The sequence below is a fragment of the Microtus ochrogaster genome, chromosome 7, assembly GCF_000317375.1.
Source record: "Microtus ochrogaster isolate Prairie Vole_2 chromosome 7, MicOch1.0, whole genome shotgun sequence".
NCBI classification, from domain to species: domain Eukaryota; kingdom Metazoa; phylum Chordata; class Mammalia; order Rodentia; family Cricetidae; genus Microtus; species Microtus ochrogaster.
In genome coordinates, this window is record NC_022014.1 from 21,486,149 (window position 1) to 21,506,704 (window position 20,556).

The 20,556-nt window shown below is 40.8% G+C and overlaps 1 protein-coding gene across 1 annotated transcript in view; it reads left to right on the forward strand.

The window, feature by feature from the left end:
* Window positions 1-1,439: 1,439 nt before the first annotated feature.
* Taok1 (TAO kinase 1) overlaps window positions 1,440-20,556 on the forward strand; it is a 97,225-nt gene continuing 78,108 nt past the window's right edge. Inside the window, exon 1 of the mRNA XM_026780057.1 lies at window positions 1,440-2,068. The gene's annotated coding sequence lies outside the window, so the exon portion shown is untranslated. The remainder of the gene's footprint in view (window positions 2,069-20,556) is intronic.

Sequence of the window (20,556 nt, forward strand, 5' to 3'; positions counted from 1 at the left end):
TTTTTTTTTTTTTTTGTTTTGAGACAGGGTTTCTCTGTATAGGTTTGGAGCCTGCCTTTGGAGCTAGTGCTGTAGACCAGGCTGGCCTCTAATTCACAAAGATCCACCTGCCTCTGTCTCCCAAGAGCTAGGATTAAAGGTCTGCGCCGTGTTTTTGTTTTGTTTTGTTTTTTTGGGGGGGGGAATGACAGGGTTTCTCTGTAGCTTTGGGGCCTGTCCTAGAACTAGCTCTTGTAGACCAGGCTTGCCTCAAACTCAGAGAGATCTGCCTGCCTCTGCCACCCAAATGCTAGTGCTGGGATTAAAGGCTTGCAACACCACCACCTGGCTCTCTTTTCTTTACTTTTCTTTTCTTTTATTTTTTCTGTGTAACAGACCTGCCTGAAACTTGCTTTGTTGACAGCCTTGAACTCATTGAGATCCACCTGCCCTCTGCCTCCCAGGTGCTGGAACTAAAGGCTTTTGCCATCACAGACTACGAGATGGATTTTAAAAACCACTTCTAAACCCATGATAAGATTTACCTCTTTCCTTCATAGAATCCTTTGGTTTGCTGCTTTTTTTTTTTTTTTTTTTTTGGTTTTTCGAGACAGGGTTTCTCTGCGGTTTTGGAGCCTGTCCTGGAACTAGCTCTTGTAGACCAGGCTGGCCTCAAACTCCCAGAAATCCACCTGTCTCTGCCTCCCGAGTGCCGGGATTAAAGGCGTGCGCCACCACCGCCCGGCTTGATATTTTTTTTTTAGACTGGATCTTACTGTTTATCCCTGACAGACCTGGAACCCACTATGTAGCAGATCAGACTCAGATCTGCCTGCTACTGCCCCGAGGGCTGGGAATAAAGGGGTAGGCCACCAGTTTGCTGCTTTTATACTGAAAAAAGTTTCTTCCTAAGTCCACAAAACCTTTTTAAGTCGCTTTCCTTCCATCACAGATATACAGGGTGGTTTACAAGCAAGTCTAACTGCCGTTCCAAATTCAACTATTAGAATCGTACGAACGCAGCTACTTAGTGATTATGCTGCCAAGTTTATGCCTGGATCCCACGAGGAGTCCAACTAAGGTGTGTAGGAATGAAATGTTCTACACTTTGGAGCAAACTTTCACTTTGGCAGGATTAGTGGGAGGCTGATGTTCTGGAGGTGGGAAGGGGGAAGAAGAGTGCAGACAAGCTCATCTCCCTAGGATTTCCGGGCTGAATAGCATTCACCTGACGCCCGCGTGGCACTATCCAGCTGAGTGTGGAACTGGACCCAGCCCAGCACTCAAAGCAGCTCGGGCAACACCGCCCAGACTAAGTATTTGCGCGCTCTCGGGGAGGCGCGCGCGCACGCAGGCGTGTCTCGAGCAGGGTCGGGCCTGTCAGGCAAGAAATCTCGCGAGATCTGAGACTGAGCTGTGTGTCGGGAGGAGGGGAGTGGTGTTGGGGAAGGGGGGGGAACCTGGGCAGCGGCCGAGCTCTGTGGCTTCAGGGCTTGGAAGGAGAGAGGGAGGGTGGCGAGGAGAGTGAGTCGGTGCCGCCGCCCGCTTGAGGAGAGAGGAGGGGTCCCACTCGTCTTGCGCCCTTCGGGAGCCGAGAGCGCGGAGCAGTCGCGAAACTCCCAGGCCTCTCGGCCCCTGGGGACCCCGCCCCGCCGCCCGCCGGCCCGCGGCCTCTCTTCCCTTTGTGAGCGCCCCCTTCCTAGGGGTGCTGGTGGTGGCGGAGGGGTGCGCGTGGGCCCGCCCGCCCGCCGAGGGGCCGCGGCGGGGGACCGACTGGGCCTCGGCTGTGAGAACCCGAGGCGGCCGAGGCCCGGGCCGGTTCCCCCGAGGCGGCTGCGGCGGCTCCCGGCACTTCCCCGCGCCATCTTAACTGAGCCCGAGCGTTAAGGGCGCCTCCTCGACCCCGGTTGTCCCCTCGTCCCCCCCCCCCGCCCCCTTGTCGCAGAGCTTGGGCTAGGCGGCTGGGGGGGGGGCGGCGGTCTGTCGCCGGGCCCCCTCCTCCTCCCTCCTCGCTCTCCAGCACCGCGGCCACCGGAGCGCTCCAGGGGTCTGCGCCTTCCTACTCCGCCCCAGATCTGCCGGCGAAGGGGTAAGGGCACCTCTGCTTTGGGAAAGGAAGACATGGAGGGGGCGGGGAAATTCGGCCCACTCAGGCCTCTGGGTGGAGGGAGAGATCTAGGGGTAGAGGGGGGGAGGGAGACAAGGAGGGTCTGTGATTCTGTGGGTGGGGTGAAGACACTGGTGAGCTGGGTGCCCTCCTGTTTCTAGGGGCCAGAGCAATTGCATTCCTTTTTCCTGAGGGTCACCGGAAGAGGTGGTGGAAGGGGATGTTTCTAGGAAGGTGTGGCCCTAGTAGGGAGATTTGAGTTGACGTGCACCCCGACTTAAAGGCGCGAGGTCCCTTTCAGGTCTCCTCAGCCTGCTCCTCCTCCTTTGTAGTGTCTGTATTCTTGGGAACGGAGAATGCTCTGGGTAGCCAACTGGATAACTCCCTCGCCCCCCCACAGGAAATCTATACCTTCTTCTTTAGGGGATGATTGAAGCATTTCTGTCCCCCCCTTCCCCCTCTCTCTTGTCCTCTAGTCTACTGCAGTGCTGCAGAAGTCCAAGTCAGTTTCTTCATACACAGACCCATATATATACACGCAAGTAATGGCGCTTTCCTTGGGGAGGTTAGTTTTTTTTCCCCTTTGGTTTTAAATCGATTACAGTACTGTTTGGATTTTTCCCCTGAGATATGCCCATGGGAAGTATGACCGCTCTTGTTACTGTTGGTATATGGCCTCATGTTAGAACAGTTTGCTTGCTCTGTTTTGAGAGAGAGGATGCCTGGGATTGACTTTTGGCACTGCGGTTGGGTAGATTAGTTTTTGTTAGGATTTAATAAAATAATTTTATACCCCTCCCATTATTCTTTCCCCTTCCCCCTTTTCCTCTTTAGCTTTTGTAGTTCTTGGAGAATTATTAGAAATTATTATATTCAAACTGTCAGATGATCAGACATTTGCCCCTGGACTGTGACTTTGTAAGATTAATACTGTTTTGCATGACATTGATACAGAAATTTCTGAAAATGATTATGCTACAAACTTTTATGTAGCCGATGTTGCTTCTTAAGGAAATGCAAGGTAATGCTCCCAGTTATACTGTGGTCTGTATCCTGTACTCTCCCGCTCCCCTTTTGCTGCATGTCATGCTTGTTTAAAAGAATCCATCTTGTCTGGTTTGTCAACAGGACTTGTTGATTTTGTCCTTAGTAGAGTAGAAGTAAAAATAGCAGTTTGGGCATTTTGGTAAGTGCCTTCTGAAATAAATTAGCATTCAGGTTCTGAAGCAGTCTTGATATACATTTTTTACTTTTTTTTTTCTTCCTTAAAGGAGTCTTGATGTACAAACATCCCTCCACCCCCTTTTTATAGAAAGGGTCTTTGTGTTCAGGCTGCCTTGAACTCAGCAATCTTCCTGCCTAACTCTCCCATGTGCTGGGATTACAAGTGTGAGCCTCCACACCTGACTCAATTTTTTTTCTTTAACTATTTAGTTTTACTAGTGAAATGATTTAAAAATGTTCCATATGTGAATATTAGCAGTAATAAAGATTACTAAAGTATGTTAATGAATTGTCTTGACATTTTATTAACAAATGATATTTGATGTCTGAATTTAGTGAGTTACTTTTAAGTTATGAATACAAAGATTTAAAGCTGTAGCAGTAGTGTTAGGCATTGATTTAAGGTCTATCTCATGTAGAACAGGGTAGTGTAACTGTGTAGCTGAGGCTGCCTTACTGATACCTCTGTCTCCAACTTCCCAGGTTCTAGAATTACAGGTGTCTGCCTGCCACCATCCAGTTTAAACTAAACAAACAAACAAAAAACAAAAAGAAAAGGCAAAACAAAGAAACAGGATCTTGGCTGGGCAGTGGTGGCGCACACTTTTTATCCCAGCACTTGGGAGGCAGAGGCAGGTGGATTGTGAGATTGAGGCCAACTTTGTCTGTAGAGCTAGATCCAGGACAGCTACCACTGTTAAACAGAGAAACCCTGTCTTGATAAACCTCAAACAAACAAACAAGCAAACAAAAAACCCAGAGTCTTTTTGAAACCCTGTCTTAAAAAAACAAAACAACACCAGGGTCTTATTACATAGTAGTGAGTTCCTTGGCTGACCTGCAACTTGCTATGCAGGCTAGACTGGCCTCAAATTCACAAGAGATCGCCCTGTCTCTGCCTGCTGTGTGCTGGGGTTACAGGTGTGGACCACCATGCTTGTCCTAAATTCTTTTATTTCATGATTTTGAGAAAACTGTGTTATGTTTTTCTCAAAAATGAAACTTTCTGCCTTATTTTAATATTCACCCCAGTTCATTTAATGTAAGTTGCACCATTCAATTGATTCTTTCTTTTGGTGGTGGAACAAGATTTTGTGTAGTCCGGATTATCTTTAAATGTTGTGTAGCTGAGGCTAACCCTGACCTGAACCTCAGGTGTAATCTGTGCCAATGTGCCTGGAATTTGTTGTTTTTGTTGAAGGAGTTTTTTTGTTTTTGTTATTTTGGTTTTTCAAGACAAGGTTTCTCTGTGTAGCTTTGGAGCCTGTCCTGTAACTCTGTAGACCTCAAACGCAGAGAGATCCACGTGCCTCAGCTTCTTGAGTGCTGGGATTAAAGGCATGCGCCATCAATGCCCGCTGAGGGAGGTTCTTACTATGCAGTCTTGGCTGGCCTTGAATTTGTGGCAGTTGTAGTGCCTTAATCTTTTAGTGCTGAGCTATTGTGCCAAGCTCTATTTGACTCTTTACTTCATGACATAAAGTGCATGTTGTCCTATTTGCAGGATATATAGTTTTCTCCCCATACAGAAAAAGTTAGGTCATGCTTAATTTTCTGTTTTATGGTTTGATGTTGATAATGGGTTCATATCATACTAGCAAATAGAAACCCAAACATACTGTTTAGCAAAGAGTGACTATTTTTATCTTGGAAAGATGCAAGAAGAGTGACTTGTCAATAATGGCCACAAAGCTTAAGGATATACAGGGTATAGGTTTAATTGCTTACTTTACTATTTCATATTAGAACTAAGGCATCTTCTCTATAGCTGGTAGCAGTGGCAAAAGTATGTTGGTGATCAGTTAAAGAAATTTATTATTAAGGAAAGAACTATCTGAGGGTTTTTTCATGACTTCTGATGCTACTGTCAGAGAATACTGAGAGCTGTTAGTCTGAGCTGATTCCAGATTAGTGTGGTGCTTATGTTTCTAAATAGTTCATCCACAAAATGGAGTGTACATCACTTCCTGTTCTTTCACAACTGGCTCTTTCTCTGGATTCTCTTTTAATGACTTAATTTTTGGCATTTTGATATCTGATTTGTTAATTTGGTTATTCTCATGTTTTATAAGTGGAAGAATTTCTAAGAATTAACTGTTTTAGAGAATTTTAATGGAGTACTTTTTTTTTTTTTTAAATCTCTTTGTGAATCCTAGCTGGCCTGAAACTCAGTAGGTAGACCAGGGTGTCCTGAACTTGCTGCAGTTAAGCCTTTGCCTCTTGAACTGTGATTACAGGCGTGCTCTACCAAGACTGGTTTAACTGAATTTGCTTTGTTGACCAGGCTGGCCTTGAACTCACAGAGTTCCTCTTGTCTCTTCCTTCCAAATGCTGGGATTAAAGGTGTGTTCCACTACTGGTAAGAGTGTCTTTAAAAAAAAAATATGTGTGGGATGATGTTGACTCTCTTGCCTTATTCCTTTAAAGCAAGGGTATCTTGGCTGAATCCAGAGGTAGCTGATGGCCAACAAGCCCCATTAATTCTCATTTCTGTGCCTCCCACAATGCTGGGATTACAGGTGCACATAGCCACAACTAGGTTTTGGAAATTTAAGTTTTGGAAATTTAAACTCAGGCTCTCATGCTTGTTCAGCAACTGCTCTTACCACTGAATAATCTCACCTGCACCAAGAATATCCCCCTTCCACCACAGAGTTTATCTGTCTTGACCAGGCTGACCTTGAATTTATGCCTGCCTCCTGAATGTTGGAATTAAGGTATTCACCACCATCACTTGACTTCAAGAATATCTTTTTTTTTGTTAAATATTTATTTATTATGTATACAATATTCTGTCTGTGTGTATGCCTGCTGGCCAGAAGAGGGCACTAGACCTCATTACAGATGGTTGTGAGCCACCATGTGGTTGCTGGGAATTGAACTCAGGACCTTTGGTAGAGCAGGCAATGCTCTTAACCTCTGAGCCATCTCTCCAGCCCCCAAGAATATCTTAATAGTATCAAAACATTGCTTCCATTCTAAAGAATGATGTCTTAAATTTAAACTTTGATGAAAATTACCTAGTTTGCTGTGCTGGGGATCAAACCCTGGGCCTTGAGAATGCTAAACAAGTAATCCTTTCATTGAGTTACAGGACCAAATATATGTGCATACTAAATAGGAAGTAATTACTATGTTTTCTATAATTATATATTTTGTTGTTTTGTTTTTCGAGACAGGGTTTCTCTGTAGCTTTGGAGCTTGTCCTGGAACTAGCTCTTGTAGACCAGGCTGGCCACGAACTCACAGAGATCCGTCTGCCTCTGCCTCCCGAGTGCTGAGATTAAAGGCGTGTGCCACCACTGCCCAGCTATAATTATACATATTTTTTGATTTATTTATTTATTTATTATGTATACATCATTCCTTCCATGTGTGTCCACAAGCCAGAAGGGGGCACCAGGTCTCATTATAGATGGCTGTGAGAGCCACCATGTGGTTGCTGGGAATTGAACTCAGGACCTCCGGAAGAGCAGTCAGTGCTCTTAACCACTGAGCCATCTCTCCAGGCCCCTATAATTATATTTTTAGAGAATTTTTGAATATGGCAATTATTTGCATGTTAATACAAAATAAGTATATCTTAGGGCTATGGTTGTAAGTCAGTGATAAACTTAAGGTTCTGGGTTCAGTCTTCAACATTGTATAAAGTGGGTATGGTAGAACATGCTTGTAATTCTGTCAGTGGCCTGTAATCCCAGCATGGAGGTGGAGGCAGGAAGATCAAAAGTTAAAGGTCCTTCTTGACTACAGATTAAGTTTAAGTCTTGCCTGGGCTACATAAGACCCTGTCATTTTAAAAAAAATCTATATATGGAAGCATATAGTGGTATTTAGTCCTATATTATGATACCATTCTACCAATAACAAACATACTAATTATAGGATGCTTGAAAAATTTGATGCTTACTCTTTTTAAAAAAATTATTTCTAGGCCGGGCGGTGGTGGCGCACGCCTTTAATCCTCTGCACTCGGGAGGCAGAGGCAGGCAGATCTCTGTGAGTTTGAGACCAGCCTGGTCTACAGGACTGGCTCCAGGACAGGCTCCAAAGCCACAGAGAAACCCTGTCTCGAAAAACCAAAAAAGAAAAAAAAATTTATTTCTAGGGATTGGAGAGATGGCTCAGAGTTAAGAGCACTGACTGCTCTTCCAGAGGTCCTGAGTTCAATTCCCAGCAACCACATGGTGGCTCACAGCCATCTGTGAGATCTGGTGCCCTCTTCTGACATGCAAGCATACATGGAAGGAATGTTGTATACATAATATTTTTGAGACAGGGCTTCTCTATGTAGCTTTGGCTGTCCTGAAACTTACTCTGTAGACCAGGTTGACCTCGAATTCAGAGATCCACTTGCCTCTGCCTCCCAAGTGCTGGGATTAAAGTTGTCTACCGCTTCTTCCCCTTTGTTCACTCTTGAGTGCTCATTCACAATTCTTTCTCCCTCTCTCCCTTTATCTCTCTGTCTTTCTCTTTCTAATATGTATTCTGCTGCCCAAAGAGTCCAGTAGAAGACCATCACATCCCCTGGAACAGGAGCTGCCACGTAGTTGTTGAGAACTGATCCTTGATCCTCTCCAATAACAGCAAAGCCAGGAGGTGGTGGCACACGCCTTTGATCCCAGCACTCAGGAGGCAGAGGCAGAGGCAGGCACAGCTCTGTGAGTTCAAGGCCAGCCTGGTCTGCAAGAGCTAGTTCCAGGACAGGCTCCAAAGTTAGAGAAACCTTGTCTTGAAAAACCAAAAAAAAAAAATAATAATAATAACAACAGCAAATGTTAACTGCTGAGCACTATCTTTCCAGCACTATTTTATTTTAATTAATTAATAATATTTTTTAGTCTGGGTCATGCTGTATTGCATAGTAGCCTATAGCGATGTGGTCCTTGAACTCAGTGTTCCTACTGTTCTTACCTTTGGATTTTGGGATCACAGGCATTGACTACCACACAAGCTAAGATTGAGTGCTCTTTACTAGCCATAAGAGATAATTTAAGAATTTGCTGGTTCGGGCTGGAGAGATGGCTCAGAGGTTAAGAGCATTACCTGCTCTTCCAAAGGTCCTGAGTTCAATTCCCAGCAACCACATGGTGACCTACAACCATCTATAATTAGGTCTGGTGCCCTCTTCTGGCCTGCAGACATACACACAGATAGAATAATGTATACATAATAAATAAATAAATAAATATTAAAAAAAAAAGAATTTGCTGGTTCTACTTGAGCGTAGTGGTGCGCATCTTTAATCCTAGCATTTGGGAGGTAGAGGCATATGAATCTTTGTCTGGCCCACATAGCAGATGCAACAAGTAGACATGAATACTTAGTAAACACTGTAAGTTTTATAGGGGTCAGCTATGTTGACATTGGAACTAGAGTTAAGATTGTGTTCTTCATGTTATCTAGAAACTGCTTTCATTTGCTGGTCTCTCAGATCCGAATAATCACACAAAAGTTATAATTACAACACTTCCAATGACTCAGGCATATTCCTCTTATATCTTACATCTTAAATTAACCCATTTCTATTCTTTTATATCTTACCACGAGGCTTGTGGTTTGTTACCTCACATTTTGCTTCTTGGGCATCTCTGACTCTGCCTACTTTCTCTCTATATATCTCTGTTCAGATTTCCCGCCTGGCTTTACTCTGCTGAGCCATTGCGTGAAATAGCTTTATTCATCAACCAATAAATGCAACACATGTACAGAAAGACATCCCATATCAGTGTTTGGCTGATTTATGTTAAAATAGGTTTGTTTATCACTCCTATCCCTTTGGTTATCAGTAGTCTGTTATAACAGCAAACTTAATTTTTCTAACTTAACCATTTAGAAATTAGAAGCTTTTTGGCTAAGGGCTGCTGTTCAGTTCAGAATCATATATGAATTAGTCTCTTAAAAAAAGTCAAATTTATGTAGTTGAATCCTATATAAAATTGGGACTGTCCCATTAAATAAAGTGTCAACATATGTGCATCTATCTGCCTTTTAGGTTTCTGAACTTATTCATGGCTGGATTTTTAAAAAAAATATATTCAAGGTTTCCTGTTATAAAATGTAAGTGAGAAGATAAAAACTTTTAGTGTTTCATTTTATTCCATTGCTGGGTTAAAATACTGATTTTTTTTTTAAGTGATAAAATTTGATGTTTAATTTTGTTAACAGTGTCTCATTCCTTCTAAAAATCAACAATTCCTAGCTAGCTACTAGGAACAGTTTTGTTTGAGATGTTTTTGTCATCATTTGGTAACAATTCTTTGTATCAGTATCCGTCTCTTCCATTTGTGCTAGAAGCAGATTTTTGTTGTTTCTGAATTATAGTCTAAATAGTGACAAAATTAAAAGCTGGAAGAGTTTTTTAAAACATAAACCTTGCCTCTAAATAAAAGTATATATTACTAAGTACCATGCTTACTAGTTAGGTATGCTATTCTTTTAAAAATGTCAATTTACTACTTGGGAGACCTTGGTAGCAGGATCTCTTGAGCCCAGATGGCTCTAGGCCATTCTGGGCAACATAAGGAAACTCCATTTCAAAACAAGCCTCAGTTATGTGTTAGGCATTTATTTATCAAGTCAGGGTTTATGTAGCCAGGCTGGCTGTGAGCTTGGGTAGCTGAGGATGACTATGAATTTCTCGTCTTCCTGCTGCACCCCCCCAGTGCTGGGATGATAGGCATGTTCCACTACATCTTTTTTGTGGTGCTGGGGGTTGATTCCAGAACTATGTACATGCTAGGCACTCTACTGACTGAAGTACATCAGTACTTCTCCAGCTCTTGTTGCTTTCTACTATGCTGTCCAGACTGGACTTCTCAGGTGCTGGATTACTGGGTGTGCACCATCATACCCAGCAAAGCTATTATTTAAATGTAACTGCATTTAACAGTTCCCTGACTTATCTAAGCAAAGAAAGGCCATTTTTTTCCTTTTTCTTTCTTGTAAAAAAAAATATTTATTTTATTTATTATGTGTACAATATTCTGCTGTGTGTATGTCTGCAGGCCAGAAGAGGACACCAGACCTCATTACAGATGGTTGTGAGTCACCATGTGGTTGCTGGGAATTGAACTCAGGACCTTTGGAAGAGCAGGCAATGCTCTTAACCACTGAGCCATCTCTCCAACCCTATTTTTTCTTTTGATACATTTAAATTTTTTTTATTCTGTTAATTTTTAGATTTAAATGCATGAGTGCTTTGTCTGCGCATACATATGTCTGTGTACCGTATGTGTACCTTGTTCCCACAGAAGTCAGAATAGGACATTAAATCTCTGGAACTAGAGTTATGGGTTGTGAGCTACCAGTGGGTGTTGGGAACTGAACCGAGGTCATTTGCAAGAGCAGCAAGTGCTCTTGACTGCTGAGTCATTCCTCTAGTCCCTGTTAAATTTTTTGATCAAATAATTTTAAGGTAGGTGAATTACATTTGAAAGGCATGCAAAGTTCAGTTTCTATAAAATAATTATCAGGTAATGAATGGGACAGAAGCAATCATAGTAAAATGGGCATAGTTTAAAGTTGAGCTTAAAAATTATTATGTTTACTTTATTGGTGAGGAGGCAAGGTAAGAGGATAGTTTATAAAATATTTTAATTTTTTAGAGACAGGGTTTCTCTATGTAGCTCTGGCTGTACTGAAACTCACTCTGTTGACCAGGCTGGCCTTGAACTTGAAGATCCGCGGGCCTCTGCCTCCTGAGTTTTTGGGATTAAAGGTGTGTGCTGCCAACACCTGCTCCTAAAATACATTTTGTGTGCATGTGTTTATTCCTGAGTATATGTATGTATATGCACCATATGTATGCTGTATCCTCAGAGACCAAAAGAGCACGTTAGACCTTTCTGGAATTGGAGTTAATACAGAGTTGTGAGCCACTCAGTGTGGGTGCTGGGAATCGAACCCAGGTCTTCTGGAAGTGCCACCAATTCTCTAACTGCTGAGTTATCTCTTCAGTCCATCTAAGCTTTTTTATTTAGATAGTCTTTGTAGTTGTGTCTTCACCTTGAAAATATAGTAATGGAATATATTAGTTTGACAAATTAGTATATATGTGTGTGTATAATTTTTTATGTTTTTATGTGTATGCATATTTTGCTTGCATGCATGTCTGTTTGTCATGTTGATGCCTGGTACCTGCAGAAGTCAGGAAAAGGGCCTCAGATCACCTGAAACTGGAGTTACAGATGTCATGAGCTGTCATGTAGGTGCTGGAAATTAAACCTAAATCCTCTACAAGAAAAACAAATGCTGTTAATGATTGTGTCATCTCTTTAGGCCATTTTTTTCTTTTTCTTTTATGTGCATTGGTGTTTTGCCTGCATGTGTTGTGTGTATTTGTGTGAAGCTGTTGGAACTCCTGGGGCTAGAGTTACACACAGACAGAGAGCCGAAATATGGGTGCTGGGCATTGAACCTTGGTCCTGGAAGAGCAGGCAGTGCTCTTGACCCTTGAGCCATTTCTCCAGCCCCCATATATTTTCTTTTCTTTCTTTCTTTCTTTTTTTTTTTTTTTTGAAACGGTGTCATTCTGTAGCTCTGACTGACCTGGAATTCACTGTATAGCCCTGGCTTATATTGAATTTGTAACAGTCTTTTCTCAGTATCCTAAGTGGTGGGAACCTGTATGAGCCGCAGTAGATGGTGCACGCCTTTAATCCCAGCACTCAGGGAGGCAGAGGCAGGTGGATCTCTGAGTTCGAGGCCAGCCTTGTCTACAGAGTGAGTTCCAGGACAGTCAGAGATAACACAAAGAAACCATCTCGAAAAACAAAAAAAACAAAACAAAAAAGATACTGTCCTTATCCTGTATGGATTTTTTTTTTTTTTTTTTTTTTTTTGTTTTTTGAGACAGGGTTTCTCTGTGGTTTTGGAGCCTGTCCTAGAACTAGCTCTTGTAGACCAGGCTGGTCTCGAACTCACAGAGATCCGCCTGCCTCTGCCTCCCAAGATTAAAGGCATGCGCCATCACCGCCCTGCTGGATTTTCTTTTTAAAATAATTTTATTTAACTTTATTTCATGTGAGTTGGTGTAAAGGTGTCAGATTCCCTGGGACTGGAGTTACAGACAGTTGTGAGCTGCCATGTGGGTGCTGGGAATTGAACCCAGATGCTCTGAAAGAGGAGCCAGTGCTCTTAACCTCTGAGCCATCTCTTCAGCCCCTGTATGGATTTTCTTTATTTTTAAGTCTTCAAAATAATTTATTTTCAACTTATATAGATATTCATGGAAATCCAAGGTCTTCTCATGATTGTTAGTTACTCTAAGTCATTACTTTCTAGGTTGTGAATCATTAATGTTGTGGACTCAATTTAGTAAGCACAGTACCAATTAAGTGATGAAAAATGTCAGTGTGGTACATTAGTAAGGGGTAACATTATTAAGGCAAATTTGTTTGCCATAAGGTTTTCTGGGTAACTTGTTTTTTTTTTTTTTTAATATTTATTTATTATGTATACAATATTCTGTCTGCGTGTTTGCCTGAAGAAGAGAGCACCAGGCCTCATTATAGATGGTTGTGAGCCACCATGTGGTTGCTGGGAATTGAACTCAGGACCTTTGGAAGGGCAGGCAATGCTCTTAACCACTGAGCCATCTCTCCAGCCCTCTGGGTAACTTGTTATCTTTTGGTTTAGAATTCTATCCCAGCTGAGTATGGAAACAGTAGTCTTACACATGCTAGGCAAGAGCTCTTCTAGATCCCCCTTTACTTCTAATTGCATGTCTTTGAAGAATGCTTGTATTGCCTTTATTTCAGTAATTCTCTACCTTTAAATCTTTACTGATTTCAGTGTCTAGTCTTACTTGCTCATCATATTGGTATATTTACCTTTCCTAGGTCTTGTAAGTTTTGGTAGGTATTAAGGACTTTATCAAAGAGATCCTGGGGAGGGGTTAATACTCTAAAAGAGTTTTGCAAATAATTCCTGAGATTTTTTGGTTTTTCAAGACATAGTTTTTGTGTGTAGCCTTAACTGTCCTGGAACTTGCTCTGAAGACTAGGCAGGCTTCAAACTCACAAATAAATGTCTACCTTTGCCTCCTGAGTGCTGGGATTAAAGACATACACCACCACGGAGCAGCTAACTCCTGAGGTTTTTATACTGGGAATATGTGTCACATCTTATGTATAATGTATAATGTATTGTATACTGCAGAATTAGTAGGGAAAACTTTCTGGTATTTCTGAAAATTGAATTTGTGGTCTTGTTCTTAAATGAGTTTGTTTACTGCTACTGAAGTATATTCCTGTCTCCCTGACCCTCAAAAGGGAAAACTTGTATTTTTGAGATGTGGTCTCATGTATCTAAGGCTAGCTTCAAATTTGTTATGCAGCCAGTGCTGGAATTACCACCTTGTGTCACCTTCTCTGATTTATGTGGCACTGGGCATCAAACCCAGGGTTTTGTACATACTAGGTAATCACTCTACTAACTAGACTCTAGCTTCCTTATTTTTATTTATTTACTTATTTTTAATTTTTCACTTGTTGTAAGGTTCTGCTGTATTACTCAGGCTGGTCATGACCTTCTGGGCTAAGTGATCCTTCTACGTCAGCTTTCAAGTAGCTGCAACTTAGAGGTATGCACTACTGTGCTCAGCAGTTAAACTTTTTATTTGAAGCATACTAAGAAAGTAATATTTTTTTTGCTTGAGAATATAGATTTAATGTTCAAATATTAATTATGGTATGTAGTTTTTATAATGAATATAACTGATATACTAAGTGTATTAAAGATTTCAGTATGAGGCGGCCATGGTGGCACACGCCTTTAATCCCAGCATTTGGGAGGCAGAGGCAGGTAGATCTCTGTGAGTTCGATGCCAGCCTGATCTGCAAGAGCTAGTTCCAGGACAGGCTCCAAAGCTACAGAGAAACCCTGTCTTGAAAAAAAAAAAAAGGTTTTCAGTGTACTTGTATGTTATAGACCTTGTGTTTTGATTTCTTTTAATTCCTTTATAAAAGTAATTATTAGTCTAGTTTTTTTGTTTGTTAAAGATTTGGGGCTAGAGAAGATGGCTCAACGTTTAAGAGCACTATCTTGCATAGGACACGGCTTTGATTCCCAGCACCAATATGGCGGCTTAGAACAATCTATAACTTCATTTCAAGGGGATCTGGCAACCTCTTATGCCCTCTGTGAGTGTCAGGCATGCATATGGTACCCATACATACATGCAGGCAAAATATTTTTACACATTAAATAGTCTGGGTGAGGGGAACAGCGGGTGTCATTTTAGGGTGGCAGCCTTGAATTTGCTATGTAAACAAGGCTGATTTTGAATTCCTGATCTTCTTAAGTGCTGAAATTACAAGCATATGCTACAATGCCTGGCCTTGTAGTTTGTGTTGGATCGATTCTGCCAGTTTAATCCTGTTGAGACCAAGAAAGAGATTAATTCAGAAAAAGTTGATGAAACAGCATTACTAAGTGAGGTCAAAATTTTTTCTTTTTAGGGTTAGGAATTTATTAGGATCAGATTTTTGTACTCATCTTTTGCACTTTATTCAGCTAGCACTGTGTTAGCATTCAAACATTTTTGAAAATTTCTTCCACATCCTTTTTTCCCCTTTCTCTCTTTCTGGGAGAGAGGTCTCATACTGCAATTCAGGCTAGTCTGAAACTCATGATGTAATCTAGACTGATCTCAAACTCACTTCAATTTTCCTATCACACCCTCTATGGCGGAAGGTAGCTACTGTGCCTACCTCCTTTTTCTCCTTTGAAGCATAAACTAATTGGTTTTCTACATTTAGATTTGTTTTGGATTTTTTGTTTTGTTTTGATAAGTGCATAAAATATATTCAGTACTGAGATTATAAAGTTTAATGTGAAGCTCTACAACTTCTATTCCAAATGCCTGTTCTAACTGTATAGAAAGTTTATTGAGTGTATAGACTTTGGTTCTAGTTAATTCTGGTGTGTAATGTTTTTATTTATCTACAAGTTTTTAATAATAAACTCTGTAAAATTAAAACAAAAAAATCATAGTCTGTAAGCCACTTGATTTACTTATGGTGTAATAAGTACAGAAATCAGTTTTAAATTAATACTGTTTGGAGATAACAGTTATAAATTGTGATTTTTTTTTTAATGGCATGTGCTAGGAAAACACAAAATCCAAACATAGGTTGGTTTCCTCATGTTACATTTTTTATTATACTTATTTGTCTGTGTGTGCACCCGTGTGCCCCACATGAGGAAGTCAGAGGACAGCTAGGACAACTTGAGGCAGCTGTTGGTTGTCTTCTTCCATTATGTGGGTCTCGGGGGTTGAGTTCAGGTCATCACTCTTGGCAGCAAGTGCTTTTATCAGCTGAGCCATCCATCTTCTCTTATGTGTATGTTTTCTTTTGTTCTGAACGCTACAATCTCTGCACTGTCTGTAGTTATCAAAACAGGTTTAGTTAAGGCTTATCTGTATTTATAACATAGGTTTTTAAATGTGTTGTTTACTAAATTCTGTAGGAGACAGAAATAAGTAACACCTGATACCATCTTAATTTGAGTAGTTGAGTAGGGTCCAGACATGGAAATAAATACATGCAATACAAAATTTCTCAACCATAGCATAGCATCAACATTTGGGAAAGGGCAGGCTGTTACAGAGATCTGTATTGTGCATTGTAGCATATTTTATAATATCTCTGAATTCTGCTCATGTTGTCAGTGGCAAGCCCTTGGCTGCTCATTCTAGCGGTGAAATTTGTCTCCAAATGTTGCCAGATCTTATCTGGGGAGCAAAATCACCACTGAGAAACATGTTGGTGAGTGGATGTTGAGGTGCCATGTACAGAGAATGGTTGCAGTACAGGTCAAGAAAGAGTTAAAGGGTGTTCAGGAAGAATGACTCCTCAGGGAGTAAGATTCCTCTCTATTCCCCCAACGTTCTCTGTGTAGCCTAAAACTTCTCTGACTCCCAAACACTGTGATTATAAGCACACACCACCACTCCCAGCCTCTGATACTGAGTTATATCTCCAGCTCTATTTCTTTTTTAAAAATAAGTTTATAATCCTTATTTTTTGTTGTTTTTATATGTATGGTGTTTGTACGTTTGTTGTGTTGTATGTACATGTGTAGTGTGTGTGTTCTCAGAAGACGACTTCAGGTGTTGTGCTATATATTGTTATTCTTTGAAGTTCTATTTTATTCTGTTTCTAAATGGTGTGAAAATGATAAAAACAGAAATGTGATAAAAATCTGATTTGTGTTTTTTATTTTACTTACTTTTTGTTTTTTGAAGCAGGTTTTCTCTGTGTAGCTTTGGAACCTGTCCTGGAAGTAGCTCTGTAGACCAGGCTGGTCTTGAACTCACAGAGATCCACCTGCTTCTGCCTTCTGAGTGCTGGGATTAAAGGCAGGCGCCACCATACCCGGTGTTGTATTTATTTATTTATTTATTTATTTATTTATTTATTTATTTATTTATTTATTTATTTGGCATTCAAGACAGGGTTTCCCAGTAGTTACAGAGCCTGTCCTGGAACTTGATCTGTAGACCAAGCTGGCCTCAAACTCATAGAAATTCATGTGCCTCTACCTCCCGAGTACTGGGATTAAAGACATGACACCACTGCCAGGCATATTTTTTTTTAAACATTTCTGCCCAATACACCTTATAATACCTTCTCTGCCTGTGTATATGGTGTCATTTTTGTGCTCCTTTGATGTTATTTATTTATTTATTTTAATCTTGGTTTATCTGTTCAGGTACTCATCAACAAAACTGTCCCCAGTGCTCTAATTATTCTGTTCTTGTTTTTCTCAGATTTTTTTTGGACTCATTTTGGTGTTCTAGTGTAGTACCTAATAAGATGTATTTCTTTTGTGTAATTATTTATCTTAGCTTTATCAAAACAGTTATCATGTATTCCTCATTTAGTGTCTCACATAGGTCATGTAGTAGTAGAATCTCATTGACATTCTTTAAAGCTTTGGATAGCAGCTAGCAGTCATAGAGAAATTGGCAGTGGACTAGGGCAACTACAAAAACCAAAAAGTATAACACAACTCCATGAGTCTGAAAATCTTTATTTTCATTGTGTTATACTGAAGAATCAGAAACTTAGAACCAGAAAGGATCATAGAAGTAATATTACTATTGAACATGCTAAATAAAAATTTCTGATAAGGGTCACAGTAGATCTGTTAACTTCTTGAGATTTATGCAGTATGTTAAGTTGTACAAAGGAGCAGTTCTTCAGGGGGAGAATTCATAATTTGTTCATATTCTCAAGGTATCTTACTGAAAAAATACTGTTTTATGATCTTGCAAAAAATGACAAATACTTGAGGCTCAAAGATAGTTGAGACATGAGAGATGTCATTGTTATTCATAGTAATGATCCTGATTAGATAGGAAACTTTTAGATTTACTGTGCTCTGCTTAACAAAGGGAAACTATGAGTGTGGAAGAGCAGCTGCAGAGATGTTAGTGTCAGGAGCATTGCCTGCTCTTCTGAGAATCTGGATATGGTTCCCAGCACCCGCAGAGTAGCTCACAACTATATGTAACTCCAGTTCCAGGGGATTTTTCCTGTGTTTCTGATCTCTAGGGGCACCAGGCACACACATGGTACACATACTTACATGGAGGCAAAATACTCATACACAAAATAAGTTTTTTTAAGAGTTTTTTTAAAAAGAGAAATCAGAAACACTGTTTCTATCTCTAAATAAACTTTTAAGAATTTTTTTGGAAGGTCTTCACTTTTTTTATTCTTATGTACAAAGACTGGCATTGATCTGTTTCCCTGGGTAGAGTCTTGAAGAATCTATTCAAGGTCGCTTAGTCCAACTTAATGAAGCCTTTGCTTACTGCTGGAAATACTGGAGACTGGTGTTCAGCCTGTATTTCCGGATCAGACCGCGGTGGTTTTAGCATAGGCGGCAGTAGCCGAATCCGTGGTCGAAACTTTCGCGGGTGACTCCAGTAGAGCTGCTGGTGATCCATGTTGCCTCATTGAGAGCTGACGAGCCAAAAAACAAACCAAAACAAAAAACTGAACTTTTAAGAATTTAAAATTTGAGCCAGACGTTGATGACACATACCTTTGGGAGGCAGAGGCAGGTGGATCTCTGAGTTCAAGGCCAGGCTGGTCTCCGGAGTGAGTTCTAGGACAGCCAGGGCTACACAAAGATTGGGCTGGGGAAATGACTCAATTGTTAAAACTGTTGTTTGAGAGGACTTGAATTTGATTCTTAGAATCTACATCAGGAAGCTAACAACAAGGGGATCTGATCCCCTCTTCTGGCCTCTATAGCCCCCTCTCCTCTTGCATATACATAAAACAGACACACACACACACATTTATATATTAAAGAAGAGCTTATCATATATGGGCTGGGGCTATTTAGCTCAGTTTGTAGAGTGGTTACCTAGTGTGCACTAAGTCATAAATAGATCTCCAGCATTGAGTAAATAAGGTGTGGTGGGACATATCTGTAATTCTAGCCCTGAAGAGATAGAGGTAGGGAGTTCGGAAGTTCAAGGTCATTCTTAGCTAAATATGAAATTTGAGACCAGTCTGGGCTAGAGACTTTATCTAAGAAAGAAAGAGATAAGGAGGGTTAGGGAAGGATGAGATCATCAGTGTAGGGTTATAAATATATTTAGTGCACATGCTCTCTTTTCTCTATCTATCTATCTATCTATCTATCTATCTATCTATCTATCTATCTATCTATCTATCTATCTATCTATGCACACATACATACATATATATGCTTAATGTGATTCAGACCTTGTCTTCAGTCGTCTTTCTTCCTCTGTGTGTGTACACTTTTAAATTGAATGGTTGTTGTGTTTGGGATGGAATCCAGGGCTTTGCACTTGTTAGGCAGTGTTCACTACTGCTGAGCTGCATTCCCAGTTCCCGAGTAAGTATTTACATTTAGTTTATTCACAGTGTTGTGCAGCCAAAGCGTTTTCTTTTCCTCTCCCCCCCCCCCCTCTCTCCTTTCTTTCCTTTCTTTCTAAATAAGTATGTGCACTGGTACTTTGCCTGCATATATGTGTGAGGATGTTGGATCCCCTGGAACTAGAGTTACAGAGAGTTGTGAGCTGCCGTGTGGATACTGGAAATTGAACCAGGTTCCCTGAAAGAGCAGCTATTGCCATCTCCCCAACACCCCAAAGCGTTTTCTAACTGCAGATTCAACATCAGGGCACAAATGATTTCTTTTTTTTTTTTTGTTTTTTTGTTTGTTTTTTTTTTTTATTTTTTTGAGACAGGGTTTCTCTGTGGTTTTGGAGCCTGTCCTGGAACTAGCTCTTATAGACCAGGCTGGACTCGAACTCACAGAGATCCGCCACAAATGATTTCTTATTGTCTCTGTTCTCTTCTCCTAATAGTCACTAATCTTTCATTCTGTTTCATTTATTTGTCAATTTGTATATTGTGTCAGTTTGTCCTTATTTTTCCTCTAATTTTATTCTTTCATTTTAATATGTATGGGGGTTTACCTGTGTGTATGTTTGTGTACCACATGTGTGTGCTGTGTCTGAGGAGGCTAGAAGGTGTCTGATCATCTGGAGTTGGAATTACAGGCAGTTGTGAATCAGCATGTGGTGCTGGGAATTGAGTTCAGGGCTCTTTTGAAGAGCAGTCAGTGCTCTAAACCATTGAGTTATCTCTTCAGCTCCTTTTGTTGTTTTCTTTTGTTTGTTTTTTCCTTGAGACAGGGTTTCTCTGTGTAGCTCCTGCTATCCTGGAACTCACTCTGTAGATCAGGTTGGTCTCTTACTCAGATCCTCTTTTGTCCCCCAAGAGTACCACCACGCCTGGCTAACCCCTTTTTTTTGCCTTGAGACAAGGTTTTATGAAATTCACACTTTTCTCAAACTTGCTGTGTAGGCCAGGCTGACCCAGAACCTCTAATCTTCCTGCTTCTACCTTCAACCTGCATTACAGGTATTCACCATCATCTTTTACTTATGTTTTCCTACTCTGGATATTTCATATTAAATAGAATCACACAATATGTAACTTTTTGTATATAACTTTTTTGTAGTATGTAACTGCTATATCTCTTTTATGACTGAATAATAGGCTATGTTTTTCTTTTTTCTTTTAAGATTTATTTATTTGTTATGTATACAGTGTTCCTGGCTTGGGTTTTTTTTTTTTTTAAAGATTTATTTATGGCCAGGCGGTGGTGGCGCACGCCTTTAATCCCAGCACTCAGGAGGCAGAGGCAGGCGGATCTCTGTGAGTTTGAGACCAGCCTGGTCTACA